The 14275-nt window shown below is 44.6% G+C and overlaps 1 long non-coding RNA gene across 1 annotated transcript; it reads left to right on the forward strand.

Annotated features, from left to right (window-relative positions):
- The first annotated feature begins 127 nt into the window (after positions 1–127).
- On the forward strand, positions 128–11845 carry LOC141276744 (uncharacterized). The gene is made up of 3 exons (XR_012326733.1): positions 128–310; positions 9272–9300; positions 11684–11845. It is a non-coding gene; the product is annotated as an uncharacterized lncRNA (long non-coding RNA).
- The last annotated feature ends 2430 nt before the right edge of the window (positions 11846–14275 follow it).

Raw genomic sequence — 14275 nt, forward strand, 5'->3', positions numbered from 1 at the left:
GTTACCAAAAATAGGATGGCATAATGTCTTATTAGTGGGTGGGTGGGCCGGTGGGTGGGAGCAGTCATCTTGCATCGGATCTCAGCAATCTCAGAAACCTTTGGGAATTTGCTTTTCATGTGGCAAACAACCTAGTAAGGAAAGCTAGCTTTGGAGCCAGCCCTGGCTGGAAATAGGAAGTGAAATGAAACTCTCTCCCTTCGCAGCTTTTGGCTAAAACCTTGGTATTTCTTGCTGAGTCCACCTGACTGATGCCATCACTGAAAGACAAGCAAGAACACATGGAGAATGTGACTTTCAGGGAATGAATGTGAGTAAATACTTTTCTGACACTTAACTGTCATAAATTATTGATTTTCATAATCCACCCCGCCCCCTCCCCCCCATGTGTAAGCCATTCCCTCCTCCCATGGTGAGGGAGGGAGATAGAAGCGGTTCGTTGACTGCCTCTGTGTATAACCCACCCTCCTCACCTCTCACACTCCCCTTTCTTGAGCGCTGGAACCGGAAGCCTGGAAGGAACTCCCTGCCAGCAGGAGGCAGCCAACTTTGGTTTCCAGGGCTCTGGTAAGGTCTGGCTGAACCCAGGAGGCTGAGATACGGTGGGGAAAACGCCAACCTAAGAGCCAGAGACCTGGCTTTTTAGGGTCCAGTTCTGCCATGAACTAGCTGATGGTGCCTCTGGATCTATTCTCCTGTCTGTAAAATGGGCATGATAATGCAGATGTTCCATAAATATTACAAACATTAAATCCAAATGGTAGGGACTTCCCTGGGGGCGCGGTGGTTAAGAATCCGCCTGCCAATGCAGGGGACGCCGGTTTGAACCCTGGTCCGGGAAGATCGCACGTGCCGCAGAACAACTGAGCCCGTGTGCCCCAACTAGTGAGCCCGCGCACCTAGAGCCTGTGCTCCACAACAAGAGAAGCCACCGCAAGGAGAAGCCCGCACCCCGCAACGAAGAGTAGCCCCCACTCGCCACAACTAGAGAAAGCCCACGTGCAGCAACGAAGAACCAACGCAGCCAAAACTAACTAATTAAATAAATAGATAAATACATTTATTTAAAAAAAATCCAAATGGTAGGCTATGTTACTGTCCTGTATGATGGGAAAGAGGATGTACCCTTAGAGAAGGAAACTCATTTAAACAAGAGAAAAACAAGAGGCCCTGGCTTTGGGGCAGGGAGGTATAATCTATGTGGGCGTGGAGATGCTTAGGATGGAGGAATAGACGCTTGGTCTTCTTACCACGCCACAGGCGGCCATCCCTCAAGCTGGCACCAGTGATGTCAGTCCACAGTCCTTTTTCTCTCAGCTTCTTAGACTGAAAGGAGTACAAGGACTATTTAAGCAAATATGTGATTATGACATAAACTCATCCTGCATGGAGCTTGAGGCGTTGATGGTCTAACCTTTCCCTCTTGTAGGGAGCTCGCCCCTCGTTTACTTCTCTGGAAGCTCTGTGAGAGGAGGGCGGTGGCAGTCATGGTCATTCCCGTATTTGATTGCTGTCTGTTTACCCAGAAGACTGCAGGCTCCATGAAGGGAGAGACCCCTGGGTGAATCCAGTGCCTGGACAGCGCCCTGTTCAGCGCTGTGAACAACAAGTGTGCCCTCATGGGCAGCCACAGAGCGCGGAGGCAGCCGTGATCGGGACATGCTCGTCCCAGGAAACTCCAGACAGCTCCTCAGAGCTATCATAAAGGAAGTTAAGGACAGTTCCCTGGAGAAGCAATGATCCAGCTGAGTTCCAAGTTAAGGGGGAATGACAGAGTTGGCGGGAGTATTCCAGGTGGAGCAAGCAGCATTTGCAAAGGCCTGGCCACCACCCAGAGAGCCAAGGTTGCCTCTGCAGAGTTCTAGGCAGCAGAGCGATAGGATATGGTTTGTGTTTCCAAAGGACCAGTAGGTTATTATCGTTAAACCAGTTTTGGGGGGCTTGTAAATATGTTGGGGTGTGTGTGTGTGTGTGTGTGTGTGTGTGTGTGTGTGTGTGTTTTGTTACAAAACAAGGAAAGAAAAAACTAAGTCTTACAAAACAAGGAAAGGAAAAACTAAGTCTAAGAGAAGTAATGATTTTAGAATGCATTCTACTCTTGCTTCGCTGTCTAGGACTCTATGGAGGAAGGGAGTCTATCACAGTGATTTTAGAAACCGTGACCTATGGGCAAGCCCCACTTGAAACAGTAAAAGTGTCACAAAAGTTGGCTGCAAGTCAGATGTTTGTAAACTGAATCCTGCTTTGAGTGCACAGTGGAAACTTGCTCCGTGAAATAATTATGTGACGAAAATTTCATAAAAGATGGTTTTTATTCAAACAATCACCTATGCCCTAAGTTCTCTGACTTGTAAGTGATGTGTTTTGTAACTATAAGATAAAAACCCTGAGATCTTTTAGGGACCTCAGAGTTCTCGGCTCCAATCACTGCGTGTTTGCGTGTTACAGTGGGGAGACTGAGGTACTGAGGGGTCACACAGATGAAAAGTGGCAGGGCCACCACTCTGCATGGGGTGACACTCTGGCAGATGCTTGGTTAAACTGATCTGTGTAGGCAAACAGAATACTTCCCTCCCCTCTGATACACTTTCAAATGTATCAGATTATCAAGATGGCGTGATCAGCCCTTGGCTTTGTGCTCTGTAGATGCCATCAAGGAAAGGGCGAGCAGTCTTTCATGTTTGACGTGGTTAATCCAGGAGACCAAATGAATGCGGGAAAGAAATCATAGCCATAACTTCACTTTGCAGCTGTATTTATCTGGCGGTTCAGTTTGTCAGTTCAAGTGGAAAAAGGACCATAGCGGGTTGTTGGGGGCGGTTCTTTAAGGAGAAATTACGATGGGCATTCTGAAAAGACAATAACTTTTTCTTTTGCTGTGGCATTTAAAGCCCAGATTTGAATTTCCTATTCAATTAAAGCACCTGCTGAGATCAGGCACAATTTTAACTGTGTAGTAACATATTGCTGATGTTCATCTAGGGAGGAGAAACACTACAGGTTCCAGAATTGGACTGAGGAGGGAACTAGTGAGAGGAGGGCAGGTTGCCGCTATATTGAAGTCTTTTGTTTATTTATTTATTTATTTGGTTGCACCAGGTCTTAGTTGCTGCTCGTGGGCTCCTTAGTTGCAGCATGTGGGCTCCTTAGTTGTGGCATGTGAACTCTCAGTTGAGGCATACGTGTGGGATCTAGTTCCCTGACCAGGGATCGAACCCGGGCCCCTTGCACAGGGAGCGTGGAGTCTTATCCGCTGCGCCACCACGGGAGTCCCTATATTGAAGTCTTGAGGGGCCTGGGGAGGGGGCCCTGTTGCTGACCAAGCTTCCCTGCCCTCCTTCAGGAAGCCCTGGTAGGGCACAGAGAGGGTGTGGGAAGTGGGAGGGTAGAAGCTTAGGGCTTTCCACCAGCTTGGAAGCCTTTATATGTTTTGGCAACCCACCTGTGCATTACGGGGGGGCCTTGGGAGAGAGGCTTAGAAAGGATGAAAGCAGAGCTGGAAGGAGGCCCAGGGAGGTTGGGAGGCCTGGCTGAGGCAGGCTCACTGCCCAGTTCCAGCTCTGGAGGAGTAGCTGAGGGGATCCAGGGCTGGCTCTGCACTTGGCCAGCCATGTGACCATGGGCTAGCTATCTAACCTTTCTAGGTCAGTTTTCTCCTCTGTAAAATGAGGAGTATGTATAACAGTACATATCACATAAAGTTGTTGAGAGAATGAAGGACAATAATGTATCTAAAGTGCTCAGCATGGGGTCTGTTACACGAAAGATTTATCATCATCATTGTCATCATTGCAATGGGACTTGAATTCTGAACATGTAACTTCTGATATTTGGAAAGCAAATTTCTCAAATAATAATGGGTTTATCTCAAGTGTATATTCACTCCAAGAAGCAGGCACTTCTGTGCAGGATGACAGACTGTGGCCTTGCCAAGAGTCTCTGCACATGAGGGAACCAAGAATCCTCCTGGGGAAGAAAGAACTCTCTCCCAGTTTGGGTGAGAGTAGGAGCCCCCAAGCTTGGTCCAAGGGTAAGGGCCAGGGCTGGAGAAAAAGAAGGTGGTTTTGAACATGGGATGGAAATTTTTTTTCTTCAGTCCATTGCCCTTGAACATGTGTAATTTTGAAGGCGTAAGAAGAATCTACTTTGGGATCCCTGTAACAGAGAGTGTTCTCTCTAGTTTGGTGGGCACAACGGCGTTCCTTGTGGGTGCCATGGGGACCACACACAGTGCTCTGGCATCCAGAGCTGCTGTAGAGATATGAGACCAATAGTATCTCCATCCAGGTCCATGGCTCAGACATCACCAGAATCACTGGATTTTCCACCAGGAGCAACTCACCCTTACTGTCCCACAGTAGTGACAGCCCCACAGACATAGGAGGTGGCAAATGATCCCAGCAGGGAGCCTAAGCAGCAGAGAAGGAAAATGAAGATGTTTGGGAGCGCATGTGCGACGTTCCCTGGCATTCTCAGAAACTGAAAGGGGTCTTTGAGGAGGGGCTGGCAATTCTGGGAGAGTTGATGAAAGCACAGAGAGAGAAGAACAGCGTGTGCTGTGGTTCTGATCCCAGTTTTCCCCTCAGGCTGGTGACCTAGGAAACACACATCATGCAAGTAAACAAATGATTATTATGAGGCTTAAAAGATCCAGCTTGGCCCTGCCTCCTTTTACACTCAGACATGCAAACTGGTGTCAGTTTAAGCAGCTTTTTCAATAGAGCAGGTTTTTTTTTCTTTTTTTTTTTTTGAGAAATAATTCTTTATTTTTGAAAACTCACACTGCAGTATTAGGGGTACAGAAACATCCTGTCTGCAACTTATCTTGAAATCATTCAGAAAGAAAAATATGTAACTGAGTATGTATGTGTGTGTGTGAGGGAGAGAGAAAGAGAGAGAAGGCTAAAGCAAAAAGCAGATGTGTTAAAATATTAAAATTTGGGTAATCTAGGGCCTCCCTGGTTGCGCAGTGGTTGAGGGTCCGCCTGCCGATGCAGGGGACACAGTTTGTGCCCCGGTCCGGGAGGATCCCACATGCCACGGAGCGGCTGGGCCCGTGAGCCATGGCCGCTGAGCCTGCGCGTCTGTAGCCTGTGCTCCGCAACGGGAGAGGCCACAACAGTGAGAGGCCCGTGTACCGAAAAAAAAAAAAAAAAAATTGGGTAATCTAAGCAAACAGTATCCAGGAATTTTTTTTTCTATTCTTGCAACTTTTTTTTTTTTTTTGTCTGAAGTATGTCCCATTAAAATACAAAAGAAAAAAAAGAAAAGAAAAAATGAAGGAAATTGCAGATGTGAGAGACACTGATAACAGCTGGAGAACGGGAGTTAATCAGAAAATTCAGGGAAAAGGAATGGAAAGAAGAAAGGAGAGCCTGTATTCACGGGGAGAGGCAGTTGAGCAGCAGAAGAGAGAGCGCTCGAGGGAGTGAAGGAAAGCATCCGGTGCGACAGGACCTAGAGCAGGGTTTTTGAAGCAGCAAGTCAGCTGCATTAGTGGGTTGCAAAATCAGTCTAGTAGGTCAAGCAGAATTTTAAAGAATAAAATAGTTTTGAATCCAAAATTGGACTGTACTGCACCTATAAGAGTAGCTGTTGCCTTGTGAAGCCTTTGTTTCCATTCTTTGGATATGTATGTGTGTGTGTGTGTTCAGGGTTGCAATATAAAATGTATTTCTTACAATTGGTTTATAACCTCCCCCCACACACAAAAAAAAAAAAAAAGAAAGAGAGAAAAAGAAAACATTACCTTACAGGATGTTGAAGAGCTTCACCCACCCCCAGGAGTCTGTGAAATGGCAGAGAAATGTTGATCTCAATTCCAGTAACTTTCACTTACTGATTGAGAGCAGCAATCAGACCTGTTGGAATATCATTTCTGTTATTTACTAGCTGTGTGACCTTGGGCGAGTTGCTTAGCTTCTCTGTGCCTCATTTTCCACACTGGTAAAGTGGAAGTAATACCTTCTTTGCATTGTTGATATTAGGATTAGTAAGAGTGCACGCGGAAGGCATGTCACAAAGAAGGCGTTCAATTTCTGATAACTCTCCCAGAATTAAATGGGAAGAGGGGGAGAGGGCAGTGAGCAGAGGGCCAGATCTTAAAGATTAGAAGTAGTGTGTCACCAAGGACTCTTTGGTAGAGAGTGATGGACACTGACTCTGCCCATCTAAGCATAAAAGGACCTTACTGGGCCTCCCTGGTGGTACAGTGGTTGGGAATCCGCCTGCCAGTGCAGGGGATACGGGTTCGAGCTCTGGTCTGGGAGGATCCCGCATGCCGCAGAGCGGCTAAGCCCGTGTGCCACAACTACTGAGCCTGCGCTCTAGAGCCTGCATGCCACAACTACTGAAGCCTGTGCGCCTGGAGCCCATGCTCTGCAACAGGAGGGGCCACCGCCATGAGAGGCCCGCGCACCACAACGAGGAGTAGCCCCCACTCGCAGCGACCGGAGAAGGCCAGTGCGCAGCAGCGAAGACCCAATGCAGCCAAAAATAAATAAATAAATATATTAAAATAAAGGACCTTACTGCCATGGTGATGGAGTGACTCACAGAAGGGCTGTCCAAGCAGGCTTCAGAAATAGAGAAATTTGTGGGAGCTTGGGGATCTAGGCAGCAGGAGCTAATGGGCAGTGTCCTCTGGTGAATCCACTCCTACCAGTTCTTATCCACATGTTCCTGCTGAAGGAGAGAGTCCATTGGGCTCAGCTGGAGTCAGGTACCCTCCCATTTGCCATGGGAAGCCAGGGCACCTTGACTGGCAATCCCACCAAGAGTGCACACTGTGGGAGAGGAGTGGCTCCCCAAAGGAAACTAAGGTGCTACTACCAGAAGCAAAGAGGATGGATGCTGGGCAGGCAAAACCAAGGGACACTCACTACAGGACGTGTGCCAGCGTCTGTTAGGCTAGGGCAAAGGGAAATGATAGCAGCTATCATCCCAAATCCATCCTCAAGATTTTAAAGTGCAATGACCAGGGGACAATTTAGACAAACAAATGAATAATTTCCCAAAAGTCAGCTAAACTCTTATGTCCTGACTGTGGAATCAGGGCATTTTCAACTCTTGTGGTCCAAGAGAACAGAAGTTTGGCCAAGAGGGGAGTTGAAAAGGCAACAATAACAAAAGCTGACACAGGATGCATATCATGTGCCAGCTGCTGTTCTAAGCACTTTATTAATATTAATTCATTTAATCCTCGTAACAATCCCATGGGCTAGATATTATTATTATTATTATTATTTTCTCTATATTTATAGGAGAAGAAAAGGAGGTCCAGGAGGTTAGAGAACATGCCCAGTGTTCCGCAACTAGTGAGGAGTGGCAATGGGATCTAACCCAGGCATTCTGACTCTGGTGCCCAAGGTATTAGTCGCTATTGGACACTGCCTCTCCAAAGGGCAGTGTGGGATGTGGGATACTGGGGGCCGCTTTGGAGGCGCATAGCGTCTCCCTGGCTAGGCACCGCTATTGAACTACAATTCCCAGCATGCAACTGGGCTATCGTCTTAACCTCTTCCTCACCAAAAGTTCCTCACTGTCTTGGGTAAAAAGTTTTTTAATGGCAAAGGTGGCAAAATCTGGTTTCCCTAAAGCATGATTATGAGATGAGAGCACAAATGCAGATGTCAGTGGGAGTAAATAGAGGAGAGGGCAATATTCGAGGTTAAAATATCCTCTGCAGTTTTTAGTGTTTGCAGGAAGACATTGGAGATCAGCATGGGAAAGACTGTTTTTTAACTTGGAACTGTGTACCAGGAAAATGGCAACAAGGGTGTTTTAAAGCACCCATTCTCAAACATGGCTGCACTTTGGAATCAGATGGGGAAATAAAAAAAAATACTTAATGCTTAGGTTACATCCCTAGAGGTCCTGATTTAATTAGTCTGGAGCATGACCTGGACTTCGAGACTTTAAAAATCGCATTAAATTCTAAAGTGTGGCAAAATTTGAGAATCCTTGTTTTTGAAGGGAAATATTCAGGTGTAGTCATAACGATGAATCAAATTGTGACTAGCTCAAGGAAGCTTTTAAGAAAAAAGAGAGGGAGACACTCTAGGCTCTAAAAGCAGTGGTTCTCAGCCCTGTCTGTACATTAAGATCACTAAGGAAATGTGTTCAAAAAAATACAGATACCTCACCCCAGACCAATTGAATTAAAATCTCTGGGGGTGTATTTTAGTGCTGAAGCAACCCCAGAACAGTGGTTCTCAAAGTGTGTTCTTAGATTAGCAGCATCAGCATCACCCAGAAATTTGTTAGAGATACAAATTCTTGGGTCCCACCCCAGGGTCTCGGGGGTGGGGCCCAGTAATCTGTGTTTTCATAAGGCTTCTAGGTGATTCTGATACACTTTCAAGCTTTGAGAACCCCTGCCTTGGGATGTAAGCTCCAGGCAGGAACCTGCTCTAACATGTTCACCAGCAAGCCTTGCAAAGTGTTAGAATGTGCTTTTTTAGTCTGTTATGTTAATGGCGCTCAAGGAACCACACATCCCAGTGTCCATGCCCTGTGCCCCCTCCCCTGGAAGCCAGCCAGGCTGGTCCTCCTTAAGCAATAAAATGTGGCAGAAGTGATACTGTTCCAGTTCCAGTCCAGAGTCCCAAGAAGACCCAACAGCTTCTGCTTTGGGGCTTTTTGGAGCCCTGAGGTGCAATGTAAGATGTCAGGCTCCTTGTGAAAAGGCCATACAGAGAGTTAGAAATCCTAAGACTGTAAAGAGAGATCCAGCCACCCTATCATCCAGGCTGAGTTCAGCCCCAAATAGATCTGCCAGGTGAATGCAGCCACAAGAGTGACCACTGGCAAGACCAGCAGAAAAAACTCCCAGTTAAGCCCAGACCAGATCGAAGAGCTGTGAGCAAATAAAATGATTGCTGTGTGAAGCCAGTGAGTTTTGGGTGGTTTGTTAATGCAGGAACAGGAAAAAGAAAAAAGAAAAAAGGAAAAGAAAAAGAGACACTGCTCAATAAATAGTTGTTGAACTAATGGGTAAAAGTGCTATAGGGACATGGAGCTGGAACATAGCCTCTCTCCTTTGTCAAAGGAGGAAAAACAGGAGTTGGAAAGAAAGCAGGGATATTCTATCCAGTTGATGAAGAGGATGGCTAAGAAGGGAATTTTGACCAGAAGCCAATAATGCTATACCCATACCCAGACAGCAAAGGCCCACAATACCCAGCCAAGAATAGAAGAATTAAAGGTACTCTTCTTTTTAAATTTTGTTTTATTGAAGTATAGCTGACTTACAATGTTGTGTTCATTTCAGGTGTACAATGAAGTGATTCAGTTATATGGGTATGTATACATATATTTGTATATGTGTATATATATATATTCTTTTCAGATTCTTTTCCATTATATATTACAAGACATTGAATACAGTTCCCTGTGCTATACAATAGGAACTTGTTGTTTATTCATCCTACATATAATAGTTTGTGTCTGCTAATCCCAAACTCCCAATCCATTCCTCCCCCACCTCTCCTCCCCCTTGACAACCACAAGTGTGTTCTCTATGTCTATGAGTATGTTTCTGTTTCATAGATAAGTTCATTTGTGTCATATTTTAGATTCCACATATAAGTGATATCATATAGTATTTGTCTTTCTCTTTCTGACTAACTTCGCTTAGTATGATCATCTCTAGGTCCATCCATGTTGCTGCAAATGGCATAATTTCATTTTTTTATATGGTTGAGTAATATTCCACTGTATATATGTACCACATCTTCTTTATCCATTCCTCTGTCAGTGGACATTTAGGTTGTTTCCATGTCTTGGCTATTGTAAATAGTGCTGCAATGAACATTGGGGTGCATGTATCTTTTCGAGTTATAGTTTTCTCTGGATATATGCCCAGGAGTGGGATTGCAGGATCATATTTCAACTCTATTTTTAGTTTTTTGAGGAACCTCCATATGTTCTCTATAATGGTTGCACCAATTTACATTCCCACCAACAGTGTAGGAGGGTTCCTAAAGGTACTAACTCTTGCTACCACGTACTGAATACTGATTATGTGCCAGATATACAGATGAAACTTTTTTCCTATATTAGTGTTCACTAACAATATTATATATTTATAATATATATTATACATATACATTATATAATATATAAGTAGTATATTATATATAATATTATGTAATTATATATATTTGAATTATATATTGATTCTTCTCAACAAGTTTGTATGATAAGTACTATTATTACCCCATTTTACAGAAAAGGAAATGAAAGAGCAAAGAGGTTAAATCACTTGCCCAAAGTCACACAGCTACTATTAATTGGAACTCAACCCATATTTGTCTGATTCCCAAATTTAAGCTTTTAAGCACACAGTAGGGCCAACCTATTCAGAAAAACTGAATAGTGACCCAGATTGTAGAATCTGATAGATCTGAGTTCAAATCTCGGTATTGCCACCACTGGCTGTGGGATCTTGTTTGAATCACTTAACCTCTCTGGGTCTCAATTTCTTTGTGTAAAATGAGATTAATAATGCTAACCTCACAGGCTTTTGACAAGGTCGGGTGAAATTGTGTCAATGAAAGCATTTGATATGAGTAAGTTATCAAATAAGTATGTGGGGTTATTATCCTATCCTAATCTCATTTACTGAGTTAAATTCCATCCTTCCTCCCCAACTGGCTCTTGTCTCTGATTCTTCCTCTTCTGTTTTATCTCCCTTTGTTGTAAGGGTACCCAAGATTTGTTTTAATCAGGTGTGATAAGACATGCAGACGTGGAAATAACTGTCATGAAGGAATAAGTTGTGATAGTTTCCTGGAGTATAAAACAGGAGGCATGGCACACCACGCAGGGGGGCCATGTGGGGAAGCACTAGCATTGGTCAGGAGGCAGAGGGAGTAAAGAAAAAATGTGGACAAGAGCCTTTATTGCACTAGTTGAATAATCTCAGTGGGCTTTGGGGCACTGGAGCTGTCCCTAATTATCTGGTACCTGCCTCTGAGATGATTAGTGGTCGGGAATGTGAGAGCCCAGCAGAGGAGGTGGTTGGAGATATGGGCTCTGCATTGGTTGGTTTATATGTGAGAGATATGTTCACAGGTGAGTCATTTACTCTCTCTAGGAATTGGCTAACCCTGGGAGGGGCAGTCCTTCCAAAGTCAGCAAGGGCCCGGATGTCAAACCTTTAGAATAAAGAAAATAAAAAGACATGCTGAATACATCCTTCCAGCCACTCCTCAATAGGAAGCAACTGACTGTGCTCTAAGAGCACTGGGAACAGCATGGAAGCCTGGGTAACCGCCCATTAGGAGTGGTGGTCTGCAAGGAAGGGAGTAGGAAGGTCAGTGATTCCAGGAGAATTTCAGCCCTGGCACTATTAGTTTACCAAGATTCCAAGCCCATCACAGAGTGGAACCTAGGTAAACAGGATGAAAGGCAGCAAGTTGTACTGCTTATGAAAGCCTCCTTGAAGGCAGGACCCACGATTTATTTATCTTTCTATCTCCTTGAATGAATGATTATTCAGTAGGAAAAACAGCTAAAATGGCCTTATAAAAGAGAAAAGATAGAGCTGTGGGCTGGTAATTTTCTTTACTCTAAAAAAAAAAAAAGAACTTTGATTTGCTTAATTTTTTTTTTTTTTTCTTTTTTTTTTTGCGGTACGCGGGCCTCTCACCGTTGTGGCCTCTTCCATCGCGGAGCACAGGCTCCGGACGCGCAGGCTCAGTGGCTATGGCTCACGGGCCTAGCTGCTCCACGGCATGTGGGATCTTCCGGGACCGGGGCACGAACCCGTGTCCCCTGCATCGGCAGGTGGACTCTCAACCACTGCACCACCAGGGAAGCCCTGATTTGCTTAATTTTTATTCCCAAAGGTAAGTAAGCTGAGTTTACACATTTTCACAACTGTCTTCAATATTGAGAAGAAACTGAATTAGCTATGGATTGGAGAACGTTGCTTATGTCCCCAAAGGAAGAGCCCCTTCTGGCTCATGATGGTGGGAGAAATTGAACCAGCCATGCTTTTTTTCCCTGGTTAAATTTTCAGGTGAGGAAAAAGGATGTAATTGATGATGAAGAGGTTGGTGATGATAAGGATAATGATGATGATGATCTAGTGATAATGACAATGATGACGACTGACACTTAACAGGTGTTTATAATGTGCCAGTCACTGTTGTAGGTGCTTTAGAACCATTACTCCATCTAATCTTAACTAATACATTGTTTGGTTATTATGGACTCCCAATTTATAAATGAGGAAGCTGAGACACAGAGGCTAGGCAGCTTGCTCAAGATTAAGAGATTAATCTGGCTTTAAACTGAGGCATTCCATGCTGCTAATCACTCCACAGCACTGTTTCCTTGCTTCAGAGTGGTTTCTTGAAACAAAGATGATCTCAGCTTATTCACACCCTGGCAGGCAAGAGGTGTGTAAGTGCAGAACCCCAGTGAGGTGATGTGTATTGAGCCTTTGTGCTAGCCTGGTCATGTAACCAGGGTTGATCCTTGGAAGAGCTGTGGCGTATGGGACGTTTGTCTCTGGGACATGGAAGGAAGATAAATGGGCTAAGATCTGGTTCTGTCATGGATGAGTTGTATGACATTGGGCACAGCTCTTGAGAACTAGGTTCTGGTTTTCAAAGGAAGCTCTTGCACTGGATGATCTCTATGGATCCTGTCCATGTCAACTGCCCCTGCCAGAAATCCTATTAGAGGTTAGATTATTAGAAAGGCAAGGAGAGTGTTGAGCAGGTTCTTGAACATCCAAACATAGTAGGTAATAGCTATTTGGGTGCCCTGAGGAGGTCTGAAAACCTGGGGCTTAGTTGCCTGCTGCTTCACTTTGTGCCATATGCCTGTAGCTGGCGAATGGATAACATCACTCGTGGCTATTCCTGGATGCTCAGAAAACCTGAAAAGGAAGGAATGATTATTTAGTGAGGAGAATATTACAGAAGACACTGGGGAGAGCAGGGTAGGGAGGGAGGACTTTTCACTATTTTGGTCTTAGAACACCCCAGTGGATATCGACTAAGGGCAGTACTGCCTTCCTGGGAAGTGTTTGGAAATGGATAAGAGCATTTCTGTTCTCACCCTGGCTGCAGTTGTTGGACTGGAAATGCTAACATCCTGAAACTCTTGGGACCTCCACACACAACGAAGGATTGTCCAGGCCAGCATGCTCTGAGCGTTCCCACTGAGGAAGAATAAAAGAAGTTCTCATAGTGGGGAACATAAAAAACTTCTTTGTGCATTTTTCTGAACATTAATCAATAATCCATTAACTCGGGGAAGCTGAATGCTCTTCACACAGAATCCAAAACAAACTGACAGATATCCTCCGGCAAGAACTCTGGAGAGGCTGTGTGGCCTTAGACAAGGCGTTTCATTTCTTTAGGCCTCAGTTTCTCCATCTTTATAGCACTAACATTCTATAACTTCCTAATTCCTCTCCTCAGAAAGGAGAAATACCTCGTAAAAATCAAGGCTTGGAAAGCCTTTGTTTTTCTCATTTTGTGTATGGCAGATACATGTACTGTAGTTAACTGAAATGCATATGGCAAAGCTTAAATCCAAAGTATACAGAAGCATACTTTATTGACTCTACTGACTATAGTTAATAATACAGTGTTGCATATTTGAAAGTAAATCTTGTAAGTTCTCATCACAGGAAAAAAATTTTTGTAACTATGTAGAGTGATGGACGTTAACTAGGCTTATTGTGGCGATCATTTTGCAATATTTACAAACATGGAATCATTATGTTGTATACCAGAAACCATACAACGTTATATGTCAATTATACCTCAATTTTTTTTTTTTTTTTTCGGTACGCGGGCCTCTCACTGTTGTGGCCTCTCCCGTTGCGGAGCACAGGCTCCGGGCCCAGCCGCTCCGCGGCATGTGGGGTCTTCCCGAACCGGGGCACGAACCCGTGTCCCCTGCATCGGCAGGCGGACTCTCAACCACTGCGCCACCAGGGAAGCCCTATACCTCAATTAAAAAAAAGTATTCAGAAGGGACTTCCCTGTTGGTCCAGCGGTTAAGACTCCATGCTTCCACTGCAGTGGGCATGGGTTCGATTCCTGATCAGGGAACTAAGATCCCGCATGTTGCATCGCATAGCAAAAAAAAAAAAAAAAAAGGTATACAGAAGCAAATGATCCCAGACTGTTTTTGATAAAGTATGATTTTAGCCATTTAGCATTTTCTCTGGAAATATATTTGAATTTTTCAGAGTCAAACAACAAAAATGTAGGCAAGACCATGGTAGGCCAACCTTCTTACTGGCTTA

Source organism: Tursiops truncatus, chromosome 16 (genome assembly GCF_011762595.2).
Source record: "Tursiops truncatus isolate mTurTru1 chromosome 16, mTurTru1.mat.Y, whole genome shotgun sequence".
Taxonomy (NCBI): Eukaryota; Metazoa; Chordata; class Mammalia; order Artiodactyla; family Delphinidae; genus Tursiops; species Tursiops truncatus.